The sequence below is a fragment of the Salvelinus sp. IW2-2015 genome, linkage group LG3 (genome assembly GCF_002910315.2).
Source record: "Salvelinus sp. IW2-2015 linkage group LG3, ASM291031v2, whole genome shotgun sequence".
Lineage (NCBI taxonomy): Eukaryota > Metazoa > Chordata > Actinopteri > Salmoniformes > Salmonidae > Salvelinus > Salvelinus sp. IW2-2015.
In genome coordinates, this window is record NC_036840.1 from 24,075,091 (window position 1) to 24,102,521 (window position 27,431).

The following is a 27,431-nucleotide window of genomic DNA, read 5'->3' on the forward strand; positions in this document are numbered from 1 at the left end:
ATTACGCTACACAATAGCCGGAAACACAAGCCGTTTTACCAGTAGCAAAGGTTAGCGATCGTAACATCCAGCAAAATATATATTAATTTTGACTAACCTTGAAATACTCGTCATCAGATGACAGTCCTGTAACATCATATTACACACTGCATATAGGTTTTGTTCGAAAATTTGCATATTTAGCAGCACAAATCGGGTTATACAATTGTGATCAGTAGCAGCATTTCATGCACACTGGCCGGCGCCATCTTGGAGAGGCACCTAATCTAATCGATAAATAATCGTAAACTTGACTAAAAAATACAGGTTGGACAGCAAATTAAAGATGCATTAGTTATTAATGCAACCGCTGTGTTAGATTTTTAAAATTAACTTACTAGACATACGGTGTGCGTTACAGCCAGACCAGTGCCCAATAATGGCGGACAAACCCTTTTTCATTTTCCCACATAAATACGGAATAACATCATAAATAGCTCTTACTTTTGGACGAGCTTTCCATCAGAATCTTGGGCAAGTTGTCCTTTGTCCGAAATAATCGTTGCTCGGTTGTAAAACGTCTCTTCAACTTTGGAACTAGCAGCTAACAATAGCTATGTGGCGCAGACATGCCCAATGTTCAAAACGCAATACTAAGGAAATTCCGAAAATCACAATATACTCGTATAAACTGATATAACTCGGTTTAAAATAACTTCGTTATGATGTTTCTAACACCTATATCGAATTAAATTACAGACGGATATATCTAAGGCCGATAACTGAGCGTTTCAAAATGCCATCCTGAGTCTTGCTTTGCGTCATGACGAACGTCAAAAAGAGAGCTCCCTTCGTTCCTTGGGGCTTTATAAGGTCTGAGATGCGTAGAAACTCCATTCCAATTCTCATTGGTTTCTGACATCCAGGGCAGGCGGGTGCAGTTCATGTCGACCCATAGGATACATACAGAGCTTTAAACTGATCTGAGAACAGAGCCTCGTTTTCAGACCTTCGCAGTTCCTGTCATGAATTTCGCTGCAGAAAGAGTTCTGTTTCACCCACAGACATAATTCAAACGGTTTTAGAAACTAGAGATTGTTTTCTATCCAATAGTAATAATAATATGCATATTGTACGAGCAAGAATTGAGTACGAGGCAGTTTAATTTGGGAACGATAAATGTCCAAGTTGAAACAGCACCCCCTATAGTGACAAGAAAGTACCAAATGCTGCCCGCGGCCAGTGACGGACTTCTATGTCACATTGTCACACCCTGACCGTAGAGATCTTTTTATTTCTCTATTTGGTTAGGTCAGGGTGTGATTAGGATGGGCATTCTAGTTCTTCGTTTCTATGTTGGCCTGGTATGGTTCCCAATCAGAGGCAGCTGTCTATCGTTGTCTCTGATTGGGGATCATATTTAGGCAGCCTTTTCACACCTGTTGTTTGTGGGATCTTGTTTTTGTGTAGTGCCTGTGAGCACTCATTACTTCACTAATTTCTGTATTTGTTTTGGTGAGTTTCATTTATTAAAACATGTGGAACTCTACGCACGCTGTGCCTTGGTCCATTTATTCCTGCGATCGTGACACAAGGCGACCCTCTCTGTCTGCGCCATCTTGCTAGGTTATGCTAGGCCTAAATATATTTTTCCAAATCAATATATATTTCAACCTAACAGATTATGGATTTAATGTTTTCTTATTTATTTGAATGTTTTTTGAAGATTATTCAGACATGAAAAAATGAATTCCAAGGAAAATCATCCAAAGAAAAAAGGATGTGACAAAGGCATTGTGAAGAAGTTTAAAATGAGACTTGACCTCATATTTGGTAAGCAATAAGTACGTTTCTGTCTCAAAATGTAGCCATTATAGGTCTACATGCTGACACACTGAAGTGGATCAGTTATGGTACTACAATAATTCATTATTCTTTCTTTATTTTAGACTACAATGGCTTAGTTAAACCTGTTTGGGATAGGGGGCAGCATTTTCACTTTTGGATGAATTGGTGCCCATAGTGAACTCCCTCCTACTCTGTCCCAGATGATAATATATGCATATTATTATTACTATTGGATAGAAAATACTCTGAAGTTTCTAAAACTGTTTGAATTATGTCTGTGAGTATAACAGAACTCATATGGCAGGCAAACTTCCAAACAGGAAGTGAGAATTCTGAGAAGGGTCGATGTGAAAGTCATCGCCTATTCAATTCCCTGTAATATATGGATCTGTTTGCACTTCCTACGCCTTCCACTAGATGTCAACAGTCAGTAGAACGTGGAATGAAGCCTCTAGTGTGATGTGGGGCCGGATGGGAGCTATTTGAGTCAGTGGTCTGGCAGAATGCTAGTTCCTGGTCATGCGCGCTAGTCATGGAATGGCCATGTGTGCCATTACATATACAGACATGAAGAAATGCTCCGGTTGGAACGTTATTGGATATATATGATAACAACATCCTGAAGATTGATTCTCTACTTAATTATTGCATGGTGTGCTTTTTACTAAAGTTTAAAAAAAATCTGACACAGCGGTTGCATTAAGAACAAGTGTATCTTTAATTATATGTAAAACATGTATCTTTCATCAAAGTTTATGATGAGTATTTCTGTTATTTGACGTGGCTCTCTGTAATTACTCCAGATATTTTGGAGGCATTTCTGAACATGGCGCCAATGTAAACCGAGATTTGTGGATATAAATACGCATCATCGAATAAAACATAAATGTATTGTGTAACATGATGTCCTATGAGTGTCATCTGATGAAGATTATCAAAGGTTAGTGATACATTTTATCTCTATTTCTGCTTTTGTGTGACTATCTTTGGCTGGGAAAAATGGCTGTGTGTTTTTTGGATTTGGTGGTGATCTAACATAAATATATGTTGTGTTTTCGCTGTAAAACATTTTAATCGGACACGATGGGTAGATTAACAAGATGTTTATCTTTCATTTGCTGTATTGGACTTGTTAATGTGTGAAAGTTACAATTTCGCGCGCTGCCTTTTCAGCGGAATGTTGTGGGTGTTCCGCTAGCGGAACCCCTGGGCTAGAAAGGTTAATCAAGGAGCAACCTGTTATTTGAACAGTGTTCTGCAGGTCCTCTTCATGACTAAGGACTTCAGAGAGGCTGTGGAAAGGTTTGGCTATTTACATTTTCTAATTGAGTCCCACTTAACACAATGATTACAATCTAAAATCAATACATTAAACTAGAATAATATGACGTAAGAGAATTTATAGATATCACATCTATATCCACAGTCACTGTGTTGAAGATCAGAAGACTGCTGATTTTCACCTGAAAAACCTATTTAAGACGTTAAAGACAAGTGAAACTCACACAAAGGACATCTTATCGATACTGGGCATTGGAAATGGTGACTTTGATGTTGATATTCTGCTGAGAAAGAGTATATATTTTAACTAACTTTGATAAATATACAAGTGCTCTAATAGCATTATAAATTCAAAAAATTATAGTACACCTGTCCTGCAGTCAAATGACCTAGTGGCCTCATGGGTGGAATGTTATTCATATTTTTAATAATTTTGTAATTAATAAACATTTAAAAAAGAAAACACCCGCAAATCAGGTGTTTCTACAGTACCAGTCAAAAGTTTGAACGTTTTTTTTTTATGAAGCTGCCAGTTAAAAACTATTTCCATTTTCCACTGAAACTATGATTTTTTTTAAATAAAGTAGTTGTACAACATCATGGCTATGCTCAGAGCATCTTTTTACAGCTTGGGAAGTTGACATTTCACTACATGGGCCTTTAATAAGGAGGTTTACTGATTACAGAAGACAGATTCCAGTTGTTAGGTTTGTTGTTGACTCAAATTGTCTGCTTATTTTCTGATCTTGTATCTCACTTCACAGTTTCCTGGCTCTGCGGACCACTGGGAGATTGATCACAGCTCTATAAGACTACATTTCAATTGGACTGGTGTGTATTATATACCTGTAGGGAACGCACTATTCCCTTTGAGATGGACAGCTCCTGAGGCCATCACCAGCAGAAAGTTCACCATCAAGATGGACGTGTGGTCCTTCGGCACCTTGCTGTATGAGATCGTGACCTATGGGGAGATGCCCTATCCCAGTAAGATTTGTATAATTATGATATATTCATCTCCTTGGCATTAAAGCTCACTGTCGGAAAAATTGGACAAGATGGCGCAGACTGAGAAGGGCAAAATCTTACAAATTCCAACCCAACTTTGCTATTTAGTGCATTTCTTCGTGTTTATCGTTTGTACATAAAGTTCATACTAATATCATATATGACACCAAGCACTTCTGGATATCAGATCAACAGTTACTAACCCCAATTTCAACTTCAAATAAGACTTCAACTCCAACTCAGCTGTTGCCCTGTTCATACCGGACCCTATTCCTTTGTTCCATTGGCTACCAAAACACTGCAGGCGTAGACTCAGTAGACGAGCTGCAGTTCTGATGAAATTGAGGCAAGGAGAAAACCGAACGCCTTTCTGTTGGCATATGTCCAGTCACTTCAGAATAAGATGGATGAACTTCGTTCGAGAGTCACATGTCTTACAGATACGTGGCTAGATGATGACACTATACACATAATAATTTGTGGATTCTCCATTCAGTGGCAAGATCGGACAAAGGTTTGGGGCAAGTCTAAAGGAGGAGGGGTGTGTTTTTCATTTATAACAACAAGTGTGCTGCTTCCAGTGTGAAGGAAATCTATAACTTTTGCTTACCTGATATAGAATGCAGACCACCTGATATAGATGCAGACCCTTTCATCTACCAAGAGAGTTATCCGTAATTATCATGCCTGTCTACATAACCCCACAAGACAACACTACTCTGGCCCTCAACAACCTGTGTGGGGCCATAAACAAACAAGAAATTGCTCACCCAGTGGCAGTGTTTCTGGCGGGCGGAGACTGTAACGTGAGGAGATTAAAACTCTCACTTCTACCAACACATCTCCTGCTCCACTAGGGGACCTAAAACTCTAGACCCCTTTTCTTCTACCCACAGAAACTCATACAACGCCCTCCCTCATCCTCCCTTCTGCAATTCTGACAACAACTCCATTCTCCTGCTTCCTGTTTACAAAAAAAAGCTCAAAGAGGAAGTACCAGTGATGCGTTCAATACGGAAGTGGTCGGATGAAGCAGACACGAGGCTACAAGACTTTTGCTAATACAAATGGAATATGTTACAGGATTCATCCGATAGCATTGAGGAGTTTCCCACAACAGTCACAGGCTTCATCAATAAGTGCACAGACAATGTCATCCCCACAGTGACTATACAAACGTATCCAAACCAAAAACCATAGATTACAGGCAATATCCTCGCTGGGCTAAAAGGCTAGAGCTACCGCTTACAAGGACATGGACGTGGACGCATACAAGAAAGCCTGCTACGACCTCAGACTAGACTTCAAACATGCAAAAGGACAATATAGTAGGAAGGTGGATTCCTATTACACCGGCTCCGACGCTCATCGTATGTGGCAGGGCTTGCACTAACATCTGCTAACCATGTGTATCTGACCAAAAACATTTTATTTGATTGTTATTGAGTGAGCAATGCCATCAATGCATGATTGACACAACATGTAGAGTTCTGCTGCTTTACAGGGCCATTTTGAAAGTGTATGTGTGGAAGCGAGTAAGGATTTTGTAAATAACAGGCCCCCAGTTAAAAAGACAGTTTCTATCTACCGTTCTATCTACCATGACCACATTGCTGATTTTACTGACTGCACTGTGAAGGGATAAAAGTGTCTTCAGACATAGTGTGTGCTTCCACATTAAACCGTTTCTTCTGTCTTTACACCATTTTCCGATGTCATCTCTGATTCTACACTTCACACCTGAATAAGAAAATTCCCAACACCAGTAGTACAGTATACTAACTAGCCTAAACTCTGTAGTCTTTCAATTTCACTATTACTTCACCTCAGTGTGGATTCCAGGTTAAGCTTGTATAAAGGCATCTGGTTATCTTCCCTGCTCCTTTATTGGTAACACTAGGGACCTTTATAAACTTCTTAGGGATCGGCATCCCGTCAACGGGACAGTTGTAAATCATGCAGCGCCTTGTGTCAAGATCGCAGATTTTAGAGAAACAACAAATGTCGGTACATATAAGTGTCTTATATCGACTGAAAGCTTAAATTCCTGTTAATATAACTGCAATGTCCAATTAACAGTAGTTATTAGTGCGAAAAAATGCCATGCTATTGTTTGAGGAGAGCTCCTAACAAGAAAACACTTTTTTCACCGCCATAGGTTTGACAAATTCACCTCTGAAGGTGAAATGTGTACTTACATTCTGAAATCTTGCTCTGATTTATCATCCAAAGGGTCCCAGAGATAACATGAAGTGTCGTTTTGTTCAATAAAATCCTTTTTCATATCCTAAAAAGGTCCATATAGCATGCACGATTGATTTTGTATTTCCACTCGTTCAATTTGCAAAGAAAAGAATCTGTGAAAATCTAACCCTAAATGTTGTTTCAACCAGTCAAATCACATTCGTATGTATTCCTCAGAGATCCTAGAACGTAACCAGACTTCACTATATCATTAGAGGTGTAGTATATCCTATAGGACACCATATTTGGTCAGAGAGCGACGCCTTCATGGCACGCCGATGACTTGGCCGGTCTTCATTTGATCGACTGTATTTTTGTCAAATAAGCACCAGTCAGGGTCAAACACAGCTAGCTAGATAGCCAATGAGCTGGGCTTTATGGGAGTATCCGGAAACCCTGTGTCTGTCACAAAATGTAGGTGCTATCCTTTTGCGACAGCATGCCTTTTCCTTTTGGACAAAAATGATAAGAATGTTCAGAGTTATGAAGTTATGAAAACTGGTTGTTTTGCTAATGTTGAACTTATAATATGGCTACTAATACTGGAAAAGCTAAATCAAAGTACAAGTATACAGATTTGACGATATTCTTGCAGAAAAATGTCATATAAATGCAAATGTCTACTTCACGATTTGCCCGAAATGTACCTGGGTGACTTCACACTAAATGTCATGGAGAACGCTCATACTTCAAGTTATCCGTCTGAAACTTTGCACATACACTGCTGCCATCTTGTGGACACCATCAGGATTACAACTAGAGTGATGGCTAGAACTGGGACCTTTCTCTTGCAATACAAAGATGGTGGAAGAAAAAAAACGGTTGGTTGTTTCTTTGTATTTTCTTCTACCAGATKTATTGTTTTATATTCTCCTACATTCAATTCACATTTCCACAAACTGCAAAGTGATTCCTTTCAAATGGTACCAAGAATATGCATATCCTTGCTTCAGGGCCTGAGCTACAGGCAATTAGATTTGGTATGTCATTTTAGGCGAAAATTAGAAAAAAGGGGGCCATCATAACATTATACAATACAGGAAAGTTACCGATTTAAAAATATTATTGACAATACTTTTTTTACAGATGAAGAGAGAAAGTAATGTAGCCTCTTGAACAAATAAACATCTTTCTCTTAGAAAGTTACAATAACTTTTACTTATTTAAAGGGACAATCTGCAGTTGAAACAATAACAAAGTGGTCACATTCTTAATTTCATAGACAGAGCTCGTATGGACGCAAGGCCTGACCATCCATGATATCAAAATTATAGTTTTAACCACGTTTTGAGTCTATTACTTTGTTTTAAATATTGGAGTAAAACGGTGGATCGAAAAAGGATCGAACAGCTGAACAGACAAGGACATGGTTCTACCAGTGATGGTATATATACCCCAAATTGGGGTGGAATCTCCTCCTTCTCTCCAACCATCATATCTCTGTTATTAGGCAGGAAATTAAGTGACACGGGCAATAAACTGTCCCTTCTCCCTTAATGTGACCTGACCTCGACCCCCTTCCTCACTAATCCACAGCTCTCCACCCTTATCAGTGCCTGCCAACATGTCTTCCCTGCCCTGAAATGTTTACTTACAAGCCCTTAACCAAAAATGCAGTTTAAGAAAGTATTTTTCTCAAATAAACTGAAGTAAAAAATAAATAAAAAAATAAAAAGAGAAAGAATTTGAAAAATAACAAATTATTAAAGAGCAACAATAAAATAACAGTAGCAAGGCTATATACAGGGGGTTCCGGTAGAGAGCCAATGTGCGGGGGTACAGGTTAGTCGAGGTAATTTAGGTAATATGTACATGTAGGTAGAGATAAAGTGACTATGCATAGATAATAAACAGAGATAAGGGGGGGGGACAATGCAAATAGTCCGGATAGCCATTTGATTAGCGTTTCAGGAGTCTAATGGCTTGGGGGTAGAAGCTGATAAGAAGCCTTTTGGACCTAGACTTGGCGTTCCGGTACTGCTTGCTGTGCGGTAGCAGAGAGAACTGGGGTGTATGGAGTCTTTGGCAATTTTTAGGGCCTTCCTCTGACACCGCCTAGTTTAGAGGTCCTGGATGGCAGGAAGCTTGGCCCCAGTGATGTACTGGGCCGTACGCACTACCCTCTGTAGTCTCTTGCGGTCGGAGGCCGAGCAGTTCCCATACCAGGTGGTGATGCAACCAGTCAGGATGCTCTCGATGGTGCAGCTGTAGAATCTTTTGAGGATCTGCGGACCCATGACAAATCTTTTCAGTCTCCTGAGGGGGAATAGGCGTTATCGTGCCCTCTTCACGACTGTCTTGGTGTGTTTGGACCATGATAGTTCATTGGTGATGTGGACACCAAGGAACCTGCTCCACTACAGCCACATCGATGAGAATGATCACGGTGTTGATGGAAATAAAGGACAGGAACTACATGTTGCAGTCAGAAGAAAGGAAAATGTAGGAAAGGCAGATACAGGAAGAGATGATGATGATTTGATAGAGAGAAGAAAGGAGGATGCTGCACACAGGAGAGAGGATGTGGATGAAACAAGACGATATGATGTGGTTTTGATAACAGAGAAACAGCAGAGTCCAGAGATATGTCGGAAATTAGGCAGAATCCGTGTGTTTCATCATGACTATATTTTGCCCATCAGGTGTTCATCATTGAAAGAAGAGGATAATGTTGTGGAGAAAATAGAACAGGGTGATGTAGTGAGAAGGGTAGATAAGGACAGAGAGGGTGTCGTGGTAAAGGGAGAAACGCATCTCGGTGAGACAAAGACAAGTCTGACCAAACAGGTGTGAGACCATCCCATCATATCCTCTCACATCCATCAAGAGTTCAATGAACTCAGAAGGAAAGCGACGTGAAGAAGAAAGGAAGAAAAGGATGGCAATTACAGCCAGGTCCTTGCTAACGGTCTAGACAACAAGCTGAGAGAGGTTCTTGAGAGGCAGAAGAAGAACAAGGCTCACTGTGGTTTCAGGCGCTTCTGGGGTGTCCGTGGCAAGCACACCAAGATCATCGGTCGCAGTGGTCGCACCGTTGGTATGTCTAAGAAGAAGTAAACTATGTCCCGACTCCCCGTGTGTCTATAAATGCCACAGTTCACACACACACACACACACACACATAAAAAATAACGATGCAAGAAGAATGAAAAGAGAAGTGTAGAAGAGATGGAGCTTTTGGGTAAAGACAAGAAAAGAAGAAAGAGGAACTTCAGGGAAGGAGAGGAGGGAATGGAAAAGAAGTGAGATGGATACATATGAAGTTTCTGTTTGGTCCAATTTGAAAACTGAAAAAAAACAGAATATAATCAGATGTTTTGGTACAATTCTGTCTTTAACCTAGAATTAAATTGTTATATATGTTTAACAACAAACTTTAACTTAAGTCCTGTTATTAGCCTCTTTATGTTCAACATCGTTCATCATTTTACTCAGATTAATGTATATTAAAGATGCTTTGTATGTAGAGAAGAACTTAGTCCTCATCTTGATTCTTTAAATACTTCACAAAAGGTTTAGAGATCATCCTTGGTCTGACACTTTAAAAATGCTAAATATTATTCTTATATTTTAGTTGACACTTGTATTTTTCACCCCTTTTTTATTCCCAATTTCAATTATGATCTTGTCTCATCGCTGCAACGCCCCAACGGGCTCGGGAGAGGCGAAGGTGGAGTCATGCGTCCTCCAAAACATGACCTGCCTAACCGCGCTCCTTAACACCTGCCAGCCGCACCAATGTGTGGGAGGAAACACCTTTCAACTGGCGACCGGGGCCAAGTAAAGCCCCCCCATCCAAACCCTCCCCTAACCTGAACGGGACTCCCGGCCACGGCCTGGCCCTTTAGTAGACACTCTTATCCAGATCAATTAGGGTTAAGTGCTTTGCTCAAGGGCACATCAACAGATTTTTCACCTAGTCGGCTCAGATATTCAAACTAGCGACCTTTCAATTACTGGCCGAACGCTCTTAACCGCTAGGCTACCTGCCACCCTACATCTTTAAATATAGAAACTGTACTTCTGCATGTTGTCAAATCACATCCTCACAGCACAGGTTTAAAGGCTCTAAAACATATTCAGATTATTTTTAGGTATCATTAATAGTCTCCCTCGGCAGACGGGTTGCGTCCCACATTAACAATGCTCCGTCATAAACTAGTGCTGTTGCCTAGGTCTGTTTTTTTAGAGACTATATCATTGATAACAACTTTATTACTTTAGTACTGGGTGGAGTACTAAGTACAGAGACAAAGTACACTGACCCGGGATATCAGGTGAATTCCAGTAAATACAGTGCTTTGCAAAAGTATTCATCCCCTTGGCATTTTTCCTGTTTTGTTGCATTACAACCTGTAATTTAAATGGATTTTTATTTGGATTTTATGTAACGGACATACACAAAATAGTCCAAATTGGTAAAGGAAATGAAAGAAATTACTTATTTCAAAAAATTATTCAAAATAAAAAAGAGAAAAGTGGTGCATGCATATCTATTCACCCCCGTTGCTATGAAGCCCATAAATATGATCTGGTGCAACCAATTACTTTCAGAAGTCACATAATTAGTTAAATAAAGTCCACCTGTGGGCAATCTAAGTGTCACATGATCTGTCACATGATCTCAGGATATATACACCTGTTCTGAAAGGCCCCAGAGTCTGCAACACCACTAAGCATGGGGCACCACCAAGCAAGCGGCACCATGAAGACCAAGGAGATCTCCAAACAGGTCAGGGACAAAGTTGTGGAGACGTACAGATCAGGGTTGGGTTATAAAAAATATCCAAAACTTTGAACATCCCACAGAGTACCATTAAATCAATTATTAAAAAATTGAAAGAATATCACACCACAACAAACCTGCCAAGAGAGGGCCGCCCACCAAAACTCACAAACCAGGCAAGGAGGGCATTAATCAGAGAGGCAACAAAGAGATCAAAGATAACCCTGAAGGAGCTGCAAAGCTCCACAGCGGAGATTGGAGTATCTGTCCATAGGACCACTTTAAGCCGTACACTGCACAGGGCTGGGCTTTACGGAAGAGTGGCCAGAAAAAAGACATTGCTTAAAGAAAACAATAAGTAAACACGTTTGGTGTTCGCCAAAAGGCATGTTGGAGACTCCCCAAACATATGGAAGAAGGTACTCTGGTCAGATGAGACTCAAATTTAGCTTTTTGGCCATCAAGGAAAACCTTATGTCTGGCGCAAACCCAACACCTCTCATCACCCTGAGAACCCCATCCCCACAGTGAAGCATGGTGGTGGCAGCATCATGCTGTGGGATGTTTTTCATTGGCAGGGACTGGGAAACTGGTCAGAATTGAAGGAATGATGGATGGTGCTAAATACAGGGAAATTCTTGAGGGAAACCTGTTTCAGTCTTCCAGATATTTGAGACTGAGACGGAGGTTCACCTTCTAGCAAGACAATGAGCCTAAGCATAATGCTAAAGGAACACTTGAGTGGTTTAAGGGGAAACATTTAAATGTCTTGGAATGGCCTAGACAAAGCCCAGACCTGAATCAATTTGAGAATCTGTGGTATGACTTACAGATTGCTGTACACCAGCAGAACCCATCCAACTTGAAGAAGCTGGAGCAGTTTTGCCTTGAAGAATGGGCAAAAATCCCAGTGGCTAGATGTGCCAAGCTTATAGAGACATACCCCAAGAGACTTGTAGCTGTAATTGCTGCAYWAGGTGGCTCTACAAAGTATTGACTTTGGGGGGGTGAATAGTTATGCACGCTCAAGTTTTCAGTTTTTTTGTCTTATTTCTTGTTTGTTTCACAATAAAAAATATTTTGCATCTTCAAAGTGGTAGGCATGTTGTGAAAATCAAATGATAAAACGCCCCAAAAATCTATTTTAATTCCAGGTTGTAAGGCAAGAAAATAGGAAAGATGCCAAGGGGGTGAATACTTTCGCAAGTCACTGTTTCGCTATGGAAATGGATCACAAAATGGAAATACAAACAAACAAATTAATCAAAAATATAGTTGTCATTTTGTCTGGCTGTAAAGATAAAATCTCAAAAGGAAAAGCCAGAGAGAAACGTAAAATGTATTTAAGTATCATAAATGGAAAGTAACACCTTAAAGGGGCAGTTCGCAGTTCCTACATCAATTTTCGGACTTATAAAGGAATGATATGTACCCATTGATTCTTGAAGAATATAACTCATAAATGTCTCATGAGCTTAGTTCAACTGTTGTACCCCATCAGAACCATAAAAAGATATGCTTGTTTTACTCCAATGTTTGTGAACAGTGTAAATGTAAACAAAAACTGCATAGCCTCAAAACATGGTTAAAGCTATCGTTTTGATATCATGGATGGTCAGACCTTGCATCCATAGCTCTATCTATGAAATTGAGAGTGATTACATTTCTCCAGCCCCTTTAATCAGCTTTTTGCAGAAACAGTGGCAGGGACAACACTTTGTTATTGTTTCAATTGCGGATTGTCCCTTTAACCACACATATACCTGCCCGTGTAAATACAATTGACACACCAATCTGATCTAATTAAAATGAGTTTGTCAATCACATGTTTGTGGTATATGTGGTCTAGATTTCAAAAAGAAGATAGAATTCTCTTTGAGATGCTCAGCTATATGCAATTAATAAATACTGATAACGTAGCAGGTAGTGGAAATGTGGTCATAATTCATGATCAAGGGAAAATCCTACGGAATCCCATCTTTCAATGAGAAACTAAATTGAATTAGATAGGTGTGTTGTAACTGTTGCCAAGTTATGACATTAATATATATTGCTAACAACATGACAACGGGGTGACTCCCCTGGTGGGTCTCAAACCCAGGTCACCAGCATTGATGACAAACACCCTAACCATTGTCCCAATAAGGGATATTATTAATGCCTGTTCTTATTTGGCCAGTAAAGGTATCTGGCTCAGACTGGATGGACTGCCCAGTAGGAGGCACCATTGAAGTAAGTTTGATGCGTTTGGAGATGAGACAGTACTTTGACCATACACATTTAGCCATTTTTGCCATTAGATTCTGCCATGATCTGACATGATTTCTCATTCATTCATTAATTCAGGTGACAGGATAGTTGCATGTCTAGTTGCATATCTTGACAAGAGGTTGTGTTATTACCCTGACATTGGTCTCTCCATCGACAACCAGACAATATGAATTTAAATTACTGTCAATAACTCATTTCCACATTGTTAATGGGTAAGTCTTTTAGAAGTCTACCATAAGCGTGAAAGACAAACTTTAGCCAGCTTCCTGTTAGTTAGTACTACATTCCATACATACAGTACATTCCATTTGTTTGGCACCCTGATCTAAAATGGCTAAACACACAAACAGATCTGGTACCAGGCTAGTCTACCATTGGGTCAAATAGTAAACACTCTTTCTCCATCACAGAGCAATCACAGTTCTGTAATACCCAATTGGTAAATGTGATGGATAAAGAGGTCTACATACCAGGTCTCTCTTGTAAAAGAGGTATTCTGACCTTAATGGGAATTTTCCTGGATATTTAAAAGTTAAATAAAAAGAATAATAAATCATTGTGCATGAATTGCTAAATCCCTCTTCCTCAGTAATTCCGTTATATCAGAACTCAACCCCTGACCTGAGCCTGAACTTACTGACCCCTCTCCAGTACCAGGGGTCAGTACCGACCCCACTGTGGCTGCAGTCCTGGGGGTCACTTCTGCTGTCTGTCTCCTGGCTGCCCTGATGGTCGCCTACAGGAGGCACAGCTTCTCCAGAGTCAGGATGCATGCTGCCCCTAAGGCCCCCAGTGTCCTGCAGTTGCACTCGACCCAATGTGATTAGAATGACTGCTGATGGAAACTGGGAGTCTTATACCTCCAAAAGTTTATAGCCAGAGCTTAAAAAACATTCATATTTAGTTGTTTGAGTGGAAAATGTTCATAAGATCAAACTCTAATTGTGTTGGGACAGGTGAAGAGAATAAACTAAATATAAATTTTTTGTTGTTGTTTTTCAGTTGCACTCCAACAATTTTGGAACTTTTCCTGTTGAAAAACAATATCCTACTTGTAAATACAGTACTGCACATACACTTAAAGGTAAAAACGCATGTTTTTTAGACACAAGTGCAAAATTCATGGAGTAGGCCATATAAGTAGTTGGTCTGACAGTGTCCTCCGATGTCACCAGTCTTCCCCCTTCCTTGAGGAACAATAGAGGAGCAATAGAGAACAAAAAAAGAAAGGCCACCCCCCTCCACTTGTGCCATGTTAGAGGACACCTGGATCTCCTATTGAGATGTGCCTTTTGTTAAGTAAATCATGTGATAAATGATCTGAAAATGAGACTGGAGTAGACTTTACTTTATCTTTGAGAGATATGTTTATCAACAGCTGTTCCAGTTTGTGCTTTGACAGTGAGATTATAGTACATCTGTTTACAGTACAATAGTGAATACAGTGCATCTGTTAAATAAAAATACATCATAAATACAGGCAGTAAAATGGTGGAGATTCTCTCTTCTGCCCATTCTTCATTCCCTCCATCTCCCAGGCACCCTCAGCACAATCTAAATGACAGACTGGCTATGGATCCCATAAGAGAAGAGCAGCCGTGATGATGCACAGACCGGTTTAGGTTTTTACTTTACCTTCTATAATGGTAGTTGAATGTTTGGTTTGTTAAAATGTAATATGCCGTGTGTAACATACATTTGTATAGTTTACTTTGCTACTTGAGTCATCGCTCTCTGCTCTCTTCAATCACCACCTTCCGGAGACACCTGAAACCCCACCTCTTTAAGGAATACCTAGGATAGGATAAAGTAATCCTTCTAACCCCCCCCCCCCCCTTAAAAGAGTTAGATGCACTATTGTAAAGTGGTTGTTCCACTGGATATCATAAGGTGAATGCACCAATTTGTAAGTCGCTCTGGATAAGAGCGTCTGCTAAATGACTTAAATGTTAAATGTAAATGTCTTCCTCTCCATGCCACTTTCCACACAGACCAAGCCATGCCCTTCACTCAAGGAGCACATTTGTTGTTCCTTGAGCACGAGATACTTACGTTCAGTCTGTATGGTCCAAAAAAAATGTTTACCTTCATTTAACTAGGCAAGTCAGTTAAGAAAAAAATCTTATTTACAATGACGGCCTGGGAACAGTGGGTTAACTGCCTTTGTTCAGGGGCAGAACGACAGATTTTTAACTTGTCAGCTCTGGGATTTGATCTAGCAACTTTTACAGTTACTGGCCCAACGCTCGAACCACTAGGCTACCTGCCACCCCAATGCAACACTGTTGATGACAACAATGCTGTTTTCACTTTGCTTCTCAATATAAATCCCCTCGCGTTCTATAATTACACTATTAGTTTGTGTTTCTTACATCTACAAACAGCTAGTTTGTCTTAGTAAGTTGGGCCTGAATGTTGTTAGCCGTTAATGCTAATCACTAGCTAGCTAATAAATGTACCGAGTCAGAGCAAACATAACTAACTACACAGCCTGATAATACCAGTGATTAATTTCTTTTTTAAATAGCAGCGATGGTGTAGACCTACATCTGCATGTTTTTTTTGCAACAGTATATTGAAAATAAAAGAGAAATACGCAAAGCAAGAATGTTAGCGACAGGAAGTAGCTAAGAGGAAACATTAAATGTAGACAAAGATTGTAGGGTCCCCTAGGCAGTGGTTTAACGTACTTAAGTAGAACTTTAAAGTATTTTAACTAAGTAGTAGGTGTACTTTACTATTTATGTTTTTTACACAAAGAAAAATAATGTACTTTCTACTTCATACATTTTCCCTGACACCCAAAAGTACTAGTTACATTTTTAATGCTTAGCAGGACATGAACATTTTCCAATTGACACACTTAAAGACAAAATCACTGGTCATCCCTACTGCATCTGATCTGGCGGACTCACTAACACAAATGCTTTGTTTATAAATTATGTCTGAGTCTTGGAGTGTGCCCCTGGCTATCTAAACATTTTTAAAAAACAAGAAAATTGTGGCATCTGGTTTGCTTAATATAAGGAATTTGAAAGGATTTATACTTTTACTTTTGATACTTAAGTATATTTAAAACAAATACTTTTAGACTTTTACTAAAGTTGTATTTTACTGGGAGACTTTCACTTTTACTTGAGTCATTTTCTATTAAGTTATCTTGGGCACTTTTCCACCACTGCCCATAGGAAACATTTGACAACACTTTGGTTCCTACCCTGTCACAATAACTCCTCCCTGGCATTTTTATTTGTTGTGTATGTCAAACACTGTATTCAAAGTGCCCACTATTATATTCTAACTATAGAATTTGAATAATCATTATATTTCCATGATTCCAACAGTTCACCCAAGTGTTTTGCTAAATTCTTACAACCGATCTTGTCATGCTCCAATAGTATGCCACAGGTGGGACAGGCACTTATAGACTGGCAGTCAGTGACGGTTGGACATTTTGGCAGCAGCTGCAGCTCCTGTTTGGAGCAGCCAGTGTTGCCACAGCGGTCAGAGCCCAGCCTGGACTTTTCCACTGCCTCTGACATTGCCAGCAGAACTGGTAGGTCTGGCCTTTGTCTTCAGAGCATACTGTGCAATGGACTCTTAAACTGGATGGGTTCTGTCTCTGTAACAGTGACTTGCAGCCTGGGCACTTTTTTAAAAGATGGAGCAAGTGGGGGAAAAAAGGAAATACTTGTTTTTGAAACCTTGTAAGCAGTGCTTTAAAAAATAATGCAATATTGTCAACGCACGTCAGTGACAGCTGCATGCAGTCCAATTAACGAGTACTCACAGATTTAGTTTCACAGTACTTGGTGGAAGCCAAGGTTGCAATGATCTCCTCGAAATACTGTTTTTCCTTGGCAGTCAGCGCAGCCAGCCTACGCACTTCCTGATAAGACCCCTGGAAAACACAATAATGCCTGTGAAGATTTCAGTGGTGAGACATGCAAAGTAATCTACTTTTGAGATTCTCTCAATACTGTTTTAATATCAGGAGCTTCATGTAAAAATATTAATGTCTGGCCACAACAGTTGACTATGTAGTTAATAAAAAAATTTAAACCATTGTCTCATACCTGTTTTACTTTAAATCATAAGAGAGACATAAATCATTCTTACTAATATCATCCTGTCTGTTGACAAACTTGAGGATCCTGTCTCCGGGGTCAAAGCTCTTCTCGTCCTCCATTTTGTTGCTCTCTGTCTTCTCTCTGTCTTTCAGTTACTGTGTCAAACACACAGGGTGGACTGTGAGATATGGCTAAGGGAGGCAGGCATGCAGGTGTGCTCTCCCTGGAATTTTCCTTGGCCTCGTTTTTCAACATCAGTAAATGTTTCTCTCTTTCCACCTAGCATTTACAATAAGTCCCCTTTATATTTACAAGAAGTCCAACCTCTGTTTTGGTGACAGGGTGTTCTCGAAAGCTACACCCAGGCTCTGGAATTCCCTCCCTTCACCTGTCCCCTCCACATGTCAGAATGTCAATTTTTCAGTCCTATCTTGTTGACACCTGTTCTCATAGACTTGATGTAACATAGTAAATTGAAATCCGGGACACTCAAATAAGTATGATATGTTACATTTGTTATGGTTACATAAGACAGATGCTTACTTAAGGCAAAAACGAAAGTACCAGGTTGACACCTGGTCTCATAGACTAGACGTAACATAGTAGACATAAATCCAGGACACTCAAATTAATATGATGCAGTATGTTATGTTTGGTATGGTTTCATAAGACAGATGGTTACTTAAGGCATGAACACAAACATCTAGCAACTCAAAGGTTGCGAGTTTGATTCTCATCATAGACAACTTGCTACTACATGCTACTGTTTAGCTACTTTGCAACTACTTAGCATGTTAGCGAACCCTTCTCATAACCCTAACCTTAATCCTTTTAGCTAACCCTTCCCCTAACTTTGGTTGCCAACTGTCCCATATTAGCCGAGATGTCCCTTATATTGGTCTAAATTGGTTTGTCCCGTATATTCATCCAATCACAGTATAGCGTAAATGCGCCAATTCCTGCAAAGTAATTTCATTTGTTGTTCGGTCGGTTTGGCATATCAAGGAAATATGGATGAACCTGCAAAAAAGAAAAGACTGGGCAGCTACAACAAACAATGGGAAGCAAAAAAGACGTGGGTTAAGCCTGTCAGTGGTGACTCGATGAAAGCTTTCTGTACTTTATGCCGTCGGGAATTCTCAATTGGCCAAGGAGGGGGGAATGACCTAACTCAGCATGCATCCACAGAAATACACAAGAAGGCCACGCTAGCTATAGGTGCTAGCAATATCGGTGCATTCTTTGTGACGTCTACTGCGGAAAATGAGAAAATCGTGGCAAGTGAAGCCTCGCATGTGTACCATACGGTTAAACACGGACTCAGCTACAACAGCACCGGCTGTCTTGTTAAGCTCAACGGTGCTTTGTTTCATGACTCAAATGTTGTGAAGAAGATGCACTTGGGAAGAACGAAAGCTGAGATGATTACAATGAATGTTTTAGGACCAAAGACTGGGCGGGATATTTTGGATGATCTGTCCCCGATCGAAGGTGAGCCCGTGTATTTCTCAGTTGCCAGTGATGCCTCAAGCAAGGGAAACATAAAAATGTTTCCAGTGTGCGTGAGATATTTCTCTGTGTCTGATGGAGTGCAGTGCAAGTTACTTGACTTTGATGAAGACAGTGATGAAACTGCAAATGGCATACATCAAGCTCTGATGAACTGTCTGGAAAAGCGTGWWCTGGATATTAGACACATCACAGCCTATGCAGCAGATAATGCCAYTGTCAACTTTGGAAAACACCACTCCGTTTACCAGTTATTGAGCAGTGCCAACAATCGCATTCTGAAAGATAAACGCCCAGCTCACATAGCTCATAACGCCTGCAAGCACGCCTGCGATCAGCTGTCAGTGGATATTGAGACAATTGTTTTAAAGATCTACAGCCACTTCTCAGTATCTGCTTCRCGAAGAGAGGAACTGCYTGCATTCTTTGCCTTTGTTGACATTGAGTGGCGTGAAATTCTGKGACATTTTTGCACACGATGGCTCGCTCTTCATCCAGCTGTCGATCGTCTCCTGCGAAGCTGGCCAGCTCRTACTTCATACTTCAGGTCCCTTGGGGAGACCTGTCCTGGTGCACTGAAGAGTATTTTTGAGTATGAAGAAAAAACGGAAGCTGCTGAGATTTATCTGTGCTTTTTCCACAACGTGGGGTGTGTTTTGGACCAACTCGTAAAAAAGCTGATGGAAACAACGCTCTGCATATTGACAAGTGGTTTGATTTCTCACCAGAAAATGTAATGGTAAAACTGAAACCGATCGGCCTCWATAAGGAGCTCTCCTTCACTGACCTGGAGCAGGTGGTGGTTGCCCTCAAAATGACAGAGACAGTCAGTATGGACCAACTCTATGAAGAGTTTTGTGATATAAATACCTAGGTGTCTGGTTAGACTGTAAACTCTCCTTCCAGACTCACATTAAGCATATCCAATCCAAAGTTAAATCTAGAATTGGCTTCCTATTTCGCAACAAAGCCTCCTTCACTCATGCTGCCAAACATACCCTCGTAAAACTGACTATCCTACCGATCCTTGACTTCGGCAATGTCATTTACAAAATAGCCTTCAACACTCTACTCAGCAAATTGGATGCAGTCTATCATAGTGCCATCCGTTTTGTCACCAAAGCCCRATATACTACCCACCACTGCAACCTGTATGCCCTCGTTGGCTGGTCCTCGCTACGTATTTGTCGCCAAACCCACTGGCTCCAGGTCATCTATAAGTCTTTGCTAGGTAAAGCTCCGCCTTATCTCAGCTTACTGGTCACCATAGCAACACCCACCCATAGCACGCGCTCCAGCAGCCTTTCCTTCCAGTTCTCTGCTGCCAATGACTGGAACGAATTGCAAAAATCACTGAAGTTGGAGACTTATATCTCCCTCACTAACTTTAAGCTTCAGCTTACCGATCGCTGCAGCTGTACACAGCCCATCTGTAAATAGCCCATRCAACCAACTAACAACCTCATCCCRATATTTGTTTTTGTTWTTCAGCTCTTTTGCACACCTGTATTTCTACTTGCACATCCTCATCTACACATATATCACTCCAGTGTAAATTGCTAAATTGTAATTACTTCGCTACGATTGGCCTATTTATTGCCTTACCTTCTTACTACATTTGCACACACTGTATACAGATTTTTCTATTGTGTTATTGACTGTACGTTTGTTTATCCCAAGTGTAACTCTGTGTTGTTGTTTTTGCCGCACTGCTTTGCTTTATCTTGGCCAGGTCGCAGTTGTAAATGAGAACTTGTTCTCAACTGGCCTATCTGGTTAAATAAAGTTGAAATAAATAAAAAATGAAATACAGAAAATGAGATTAACATTATTGACAGTGCTGCAGCTGAAACTCAAAACTACTGAGAAAGTACCCCAGAGCTCAGGTAGGCAGTTAAAACTACCACACAAACAAACACACACATCYCACTCTGAGAATTGACCGTTGGCTAATTTAATGGTTACACACTGAACAAAGAAACTTGTTGTGAGTATAATTTGATAAGAGTGAAACGTGCACAATGAATGTGAAATCAAGTCAAATGAACTTGATTATAATGCTGATATGTGAAGTTATCCTTTGATGTGTTCTACCCTCCTCACCTTTTTATTTAGGGAACAGTATGAGCACCATAAAGACAAGCAGCTGGAATACTCATGCCTGTTCTCCTTTTATGGGATCCAGAAGGAAGATTGGAAATGTCTACTCCACTCTTCTATCGTTTTATTTTTCATGATTTTTTWAAATCGACAATTCGCTACATGCTCTATAATCTCCCTTAGACATTTTATTTGACCTACACGTTGTGCTTCATTAAATTATATATGTCTGTGTGTGAGAGAGAGGGGGATCATATAATTAGGAATTGGAATACTAATTTAATAGGATCTGTTTGGGGATATACATTATTAATAACAACTCTCAATATTTGTTAGATWTTTTTCAGTTGCCCGTATACAATACGCCACATCTGGCCACATATGCGTATTACTGTAGATTTCAAGTGAGGTAAGGTGAATCMAAATCGAAACTGAAATTTTGAAAAACAAATATGTCGCACTTCTCTTTCTCGAAGCTYAAAAATCGGTAAGTTGTTGGTAGGCTACAGGTTTTTTTTTGTGTTATTACAGTGCTAAAATGTACATGAAACTAACGGAGTAATCAAATCATGAAATCATACCGGTATTTACAGTAGGTATGGTAAGACGCCTGCTGTCTGTTTCCAGGATTTATTTCAGRCCTGTGGAAGCTACTATTCATGTAGGTTATTCATGTATGCGTGCATATTGTTGTGGCGAATCTTCAAATATTTGGAATTTGAATCCATATGCGAGGTCTACGATTAGATTTTATTACAGACGACATTTTCCATATCGCTGTCCACAAATGAGTGTTGCTGCAGRAGTAACCTCAAAACGAAAATCCGAGCAAACGGATGTACAAAAATGAAACTATGGTGCGTCTTTACGGGTGACGGGTTATCGAAAAAGGCCTAAACAATTATTGTAAATAAAATAAAAACTCCAAGTAGCCTAGTAGCCCAGATACGGTACGACATTCTCATTGTTATTTCATAAATTATTTAGCCTGATAATACTCATAATTATATTCATAATGTGGTTATTATTGTTATTGTTGTGGTTATATAATTGTTGTTACAATGTTATAATTGTTATAGTGTTGTTATAATAATACTCMTATTATTAGTCTATTATGTGTTTGCAATAAGGTAGGCCTAAATGTATTTTTTCCAAATCAAGGGGTATATACATTTAAATCTAACAGATTATGGCTTTAATGTTTTCTCTGTTAACATAACATTTTTTGATTATTCAGACATGAAAAAATGAATTCCAAGGAAAATCATCCAAAGAAAAAAGGATGTGACAAAGGCATCGTGAAGAAGTTTAAAATGAAACTTGACCTCATATTTTGTAAGCAATAAGTACGTTTCTGTCTCAAGATCGAACCATTATAGGTCTACATGRRGACACACTGAAGTGGATCAGTTATGMTACTACAATAATTCATTATTCRTTCTTTATTTTAGARTACAATGGCTTAYTTAATCAAGGYGCAACGTGTTATTTGAACAGTGTMCTGCAGGTCCTCTTCATGACTAAYGYCTTCAGAGAGGCRGTGGAAAGGTTTGGCTATTTACATTTWCTYATTGAGTCCCACTTAACACAATYATTACAATCTAAAATCAATACATTAAACTAGAATAATATGACGTAAGAGAATWTATAGATATCACATCTATATCCACAGTCACTGTGGTCAAGATCAGAAGACTGCTGATTTTCACCTGAAAAACCTATTTAAGACGTTAAAGACAAGTGAAACTCACACAAAGGACATCTTATCGATACTGGGCATTGAAAATGGTGAGTTTGCTTTTGATATTCTGCTGAGAATGAGTATATATTTTACCTAACTTTGATAAATATYCAAGTGCTCTAATAGCATTATAAATTCAAAAAAGTATAATACATTCCTTTCCTGCAGTCAAATGACCTAGTGGCCTCATGGGTGGAATGTTATTCATATTTTTAATAATTTCATAATTATCGAACATTTAAAAAAMAAAATMCCTKAAATCCGGTGTTTCTATGACAAATATATATACAGTGACCTCCCGAGTGATGCAGTGATCTAAGGCACTGCAWCGCAGTGCAAGCCGCGTTACTACAGTTCCTGGTTTGATACCATGCTGTGTCGCAGCCATCCACGACCGGGAGACCCATGAGGCGACAAACAATTGGCCCAGCATCGTCCGGGTTAGGGGAGGGTTTGGCCGCCCGGGATATCCTTGTCCCACTCCTGTGGCGGGCCCGGGCGCATYCAAGCTGACATGGTTGCCAGGTGTACAGTGTTTCCTCTGACACATTGGTGCGGCTGGTTTCCAGGTTAAGCGTGCATTTTGTCAAGAAGCAGTGTGGCTTGGCGGGGTTGTGTTTCCGAGGACGCACGGCACTCGACCTTCGCCTCTCCCGAATCCATAGGGGAGTTGCAGCGATGGGACAAGACTGTAACTACCAATTGGATATGATGAAAATGTGTAGAAAAGGGGGTAAAATAATTTTAAAAATAATAAGTATTCAGACCCCTTCCCTTTTTCCACATTTTATTACGTTACAGCCTTATTCTAAAATGGATTAAATWWAAAAAAATCCTCCTCAATCTACACACAAAACCCATAATGACAAAGTGCTAATGTAATAAAAATTAAATCTGAAATCCCTTATTTACAAAAAAATTAAGACCCTTTGCTTTGAGACTCGAAATTGAGCTCAGGTGCATCCTGTTTCCATTTATCATCCTTGAGATGTTTCTACAGCTTGATTGGATCCACCTGTGGTAAATTACATTGATTGGACATGATTTGGAAGGGCACACACCTGTCTATATAAGGTCCCACAGTTGACAGTGCATGTCAGAGTAAAAACCAAGCCACGATTGTCGAAAAAATTGTCCGTAGAGCTCAGAGACAGGATTGTCTAGAGGCACAGAACTGGGGAAGGGTACCAAAKATTTCTGCAGCATTGAAGTTCACCAAGAACACAGTGGRCTCCATCATTCTTAAATGGAAGAGGTTRGGAACCACCAAGACTCTTCCTAGAGCTGGCCACCCGGCCKAACTGAGCAATCGGGGGAGAAGGGCCTTGGTCAGGAAGGTGAACAAGAACCTGATGGTCACTCTGACAAAGCTCCAGAGTTCCTTTGTGGAGATGGGAGAACCTTTCAGAAGGACAACCATCTCTGCAGCACTCCACCAATCAGGTCTTTATGGTAGAGTGGCCAGARGGAAGCCATCTCCTCAGTAAAAGGCACATTTGCCACAAGGTACCTTGTGGACATTAAGGACTCATACCATAAGAAACCAGATTCTCTGGTCTGATGAAACCAAGATTAAACTCTTTGGCCTGAATGCCAAGTGTCACGTCTTGAGGAAACCTGGCACCATCCCTACTGTGAGGCATGTTGGTGGCAGCATTATGCTGTGGGGATGTTTTTCAGCGGCAGGGACTGGGAGACTAGTCAGGATCGAGGGAAAGATGAACGGAGCAAAGTACAGATAGATCTTTGATGAAAACCTGATCCAGAGCGCTCAGGACCTCAGACTGGGGCGAAGGTTCACCTTCCAACAGGACAACAACCCTAAGCACACAGCCTAGACAACACAAGAGTGGCTTCGGGACAAGTCTGAATGTCCTTGAGTGGCCCAGACAGAGCCCGGACTTGAACATGATCAAACATTTTTGGAGAGATCTGAAAATAGCTGGGACGCGGCGCTCCCCATCCAACCTGACAGAGCTTGAGAGAATCTGCAGAGAAAAATGGGAGAAACTCCCCAAATACAGGTGTGCCAAGCWTGTAGCGTCATACCCAAGAAGACTCAAGGCTGTAATAGCTGCCAAATGTTCTTCAACAAAGTACTGAGTAAAGAGTCTGAATACTAATGTAAATGTGATATTTCAGTTTGTTACCTTGAATACATTTGCAAAAATGTCTAAAAAACTATTTTTGCTTTGTCATCATTTTTTTTGAATAAGGCTGTAATTTAACAAAATGTGAAAAAAGTCAAGTGGTCTCGAATACTTTCCAAATGCACTGTATATATTTTTTTCAGTCTTCTGTAATGTATGTAAAGTATAATATTAGGACGCAAACTAAACATTTTATACATTTGAATTCTATATCTGGCATGGTACAGGTGTATTCTTTTTTCAAGCTCATTACCATGTGTGTGAGGGGAATTCCTTTGTTTCAAAGTAGATTTGTTTAAGACTACCAAGAAACACTCTGTGTGACCCTGATATAACCCACTGCAGTAAAAGMTTAAAATACAGTATATACATACATTTGAATGAATGAAATTATAAATAATATTAYTAAAAAATATATATTAGMWAACACTTATAAATGATATTAGTTTATATAAATGAAAAAGTATATCCTTTGCATTATGACCTACCACAAGAGTGTTTTGACTTATTGTTTTTACCAATCAGTATACAAGCAACGGGATGCTGCTGAATATTTTGAGAYTATTTTAAGCATGGTCAATCCCTATGTGTCGAAGGTACAGTATTATTTATTTTTTATACTGACATGTTATTAGAAAAGACCTGCAACTGAACATGTTATAAATACAATATTTGCCATGACAAGACTTATATATTATTTTATGGCATATTTTTGCATTTAGATCTTCGAAGGACATTTGAGACACACAACGAGATGTTCAGAAGGTCACGTGACCAGTGAAAAAACTGGTCCATTCTGGACTCTGCCACTCTCAATGGAAAATCCATCAGACTCTAACAAAACCTACAGTGTGGTAGGGAAAATATTCTTCAAGTATTTTAGTCATTTCCAAAGGTTTTGATTATGCAGGGAAGAATTGTTTGTAAACGGTGTGTGTGTGTGTTTACAGAGGGAAGGTTTTAAGGAGTTTTTCAAGTCTTCAACTGTCAGTGGGATGTATTGTGACCAATGCAATGAGAAAACCGATTCAACCATTGTGAGTTGTGATGTTGAGAATATTCAATCATATCAAAATCCTTAATCCATAATGGTACCAAAAACTTCTCAAAAAGATAACACGCTTTAGYCTATGGAAGGTAATGGCTATACTGATAGACTGATAGTGTGTGTTTGTTTTGTGTCTCCAGGCTTGTAAAATGGAACATCCCCCAGAGATTCTYACTCTGCTCCTCAAGAGGTTTGAGTTTGACTACAACAGGATGTCATATGTCAAAAATGACTGCTGTGTGGATGTTCCTCACACGTTACGGACAAAGGTATTTAGAGATACTTTCTTTATAAGACCGGGTGCTTTTGTAACATTTTTCTCATGTAGGCGACACATTTGTATATGTATTCAGGCAGTAGCACAATAAAAGGAAAACAGAGGGTTACGTGTRCTCTCATTCTCATTGGTCCTTCACRGGTCCCTACRGAAAACAGCTTCGTAAATTTAAATGGTGGCGTTATTTTTCTTTTCGTGACAGARCTTTTGATTTTACTCCATGTCTCTGAACAGAACTGTGACTATGAACTCTATGCAGTTGTGGACCATGTGGGAAGTCTAAGAGGTGGACATTACACAGCTAAAATCAAGCCCTATGATGATCACAACTGGTATGTGTTCGATGACAGCTACGTCACACAGGTAAGGGATACTTTCCTTTTTTAAATCTAGTATAAACCACCCTGCTATTTCCTCAACATGCATCCCATCCCTAGTTATAGTTGAACACTGCTGCTCCTCTCTTACAGCTCAATTCAAAACCATTTGAACAAGATGAGAGGTTTAGGTAAATATAGATGTGGGTGCGCTTTATTTGCAAACTTGTGTCCATTTAATGAAGTGTAATTGTCAAATTAGGAAGGCCTTGAAGTAACTCATTATTATTCCATTACTGTAGGTCCCAGAGTGCGTACCTGCTTATGTACAGGAAATGTAAGTTAACAAATGTGAATTATCTTTTTTATCTATGTGGTTATATTTTATCCATGTCATTCATGTGATTCTACTTCTCCATAAGGTCAAACATTCCTCTATTTGATCAATCACAGTGAACCTGTGTTACTTACATCTGTCACTCTGTCACATCTTCCCTCTGTTTCTAAGTGGATTCTCCAGATCGTCAGATGAACCATGGAACCGACCACAAAAGTTCTCTCGGTGACTCAACTCCTCCCTGTTCCTTAGAGACAGGAGCCAGCAGAACAAGAGAAGAAGAAGAGAGAAAATCTCCTGCTCCTCAAAAGAGGCAAAGACAGTAATTTTCTTGTTGTCAACTGCCTCCACATAGAACATCTCATAATGTCTCTAACTGGAACGAGAACATGAATGGTTCCTTGAGGAGAAGATTTTCCTCTTCATCCAGGCCATCATACAACCGTAGTTCTTTAAGGGTTGTAATGCGGTCTTCCCCGTCCATCCCAATTACACTAGGGAGGGACACGGTGCCTTTAAATGGTT

The 27,431-nt window shown here is 39.8% G+C and overlaps 1 long non-coding RNA gene and 1 pseudogene across 1 annotated transcript; one reads left to right on the plus strand and one right to left on the minus strand.

Moving 5' to 3' along the window:
- Positions 1–1,719: 1,719 nt before the first annotated feature.
- On the plus strand, positions 1,720–27,245 carry LOC139022471 (ubiquitin carboxyl-terminal hydrolase 47-like; annotated as a pseudogene).
- On the minus strand, positions 14,744–27,130 carry LOC111953308 (uncharacterized). Its single transcript, XR_002875853.2, has 4 exons — positions 27,041–27,130; positions 17,477–17,582; positions 17,148–17,258; positions 14,744–17,006 (listed from the first exon to the last, which is right to left on the minus strand). It is a non-coding gene; the product is annotated as an uncharacterized lncRNA (long non-coding RNA).
- Positions 27,246–27,431: the final 186 nt, after the last annotated feature.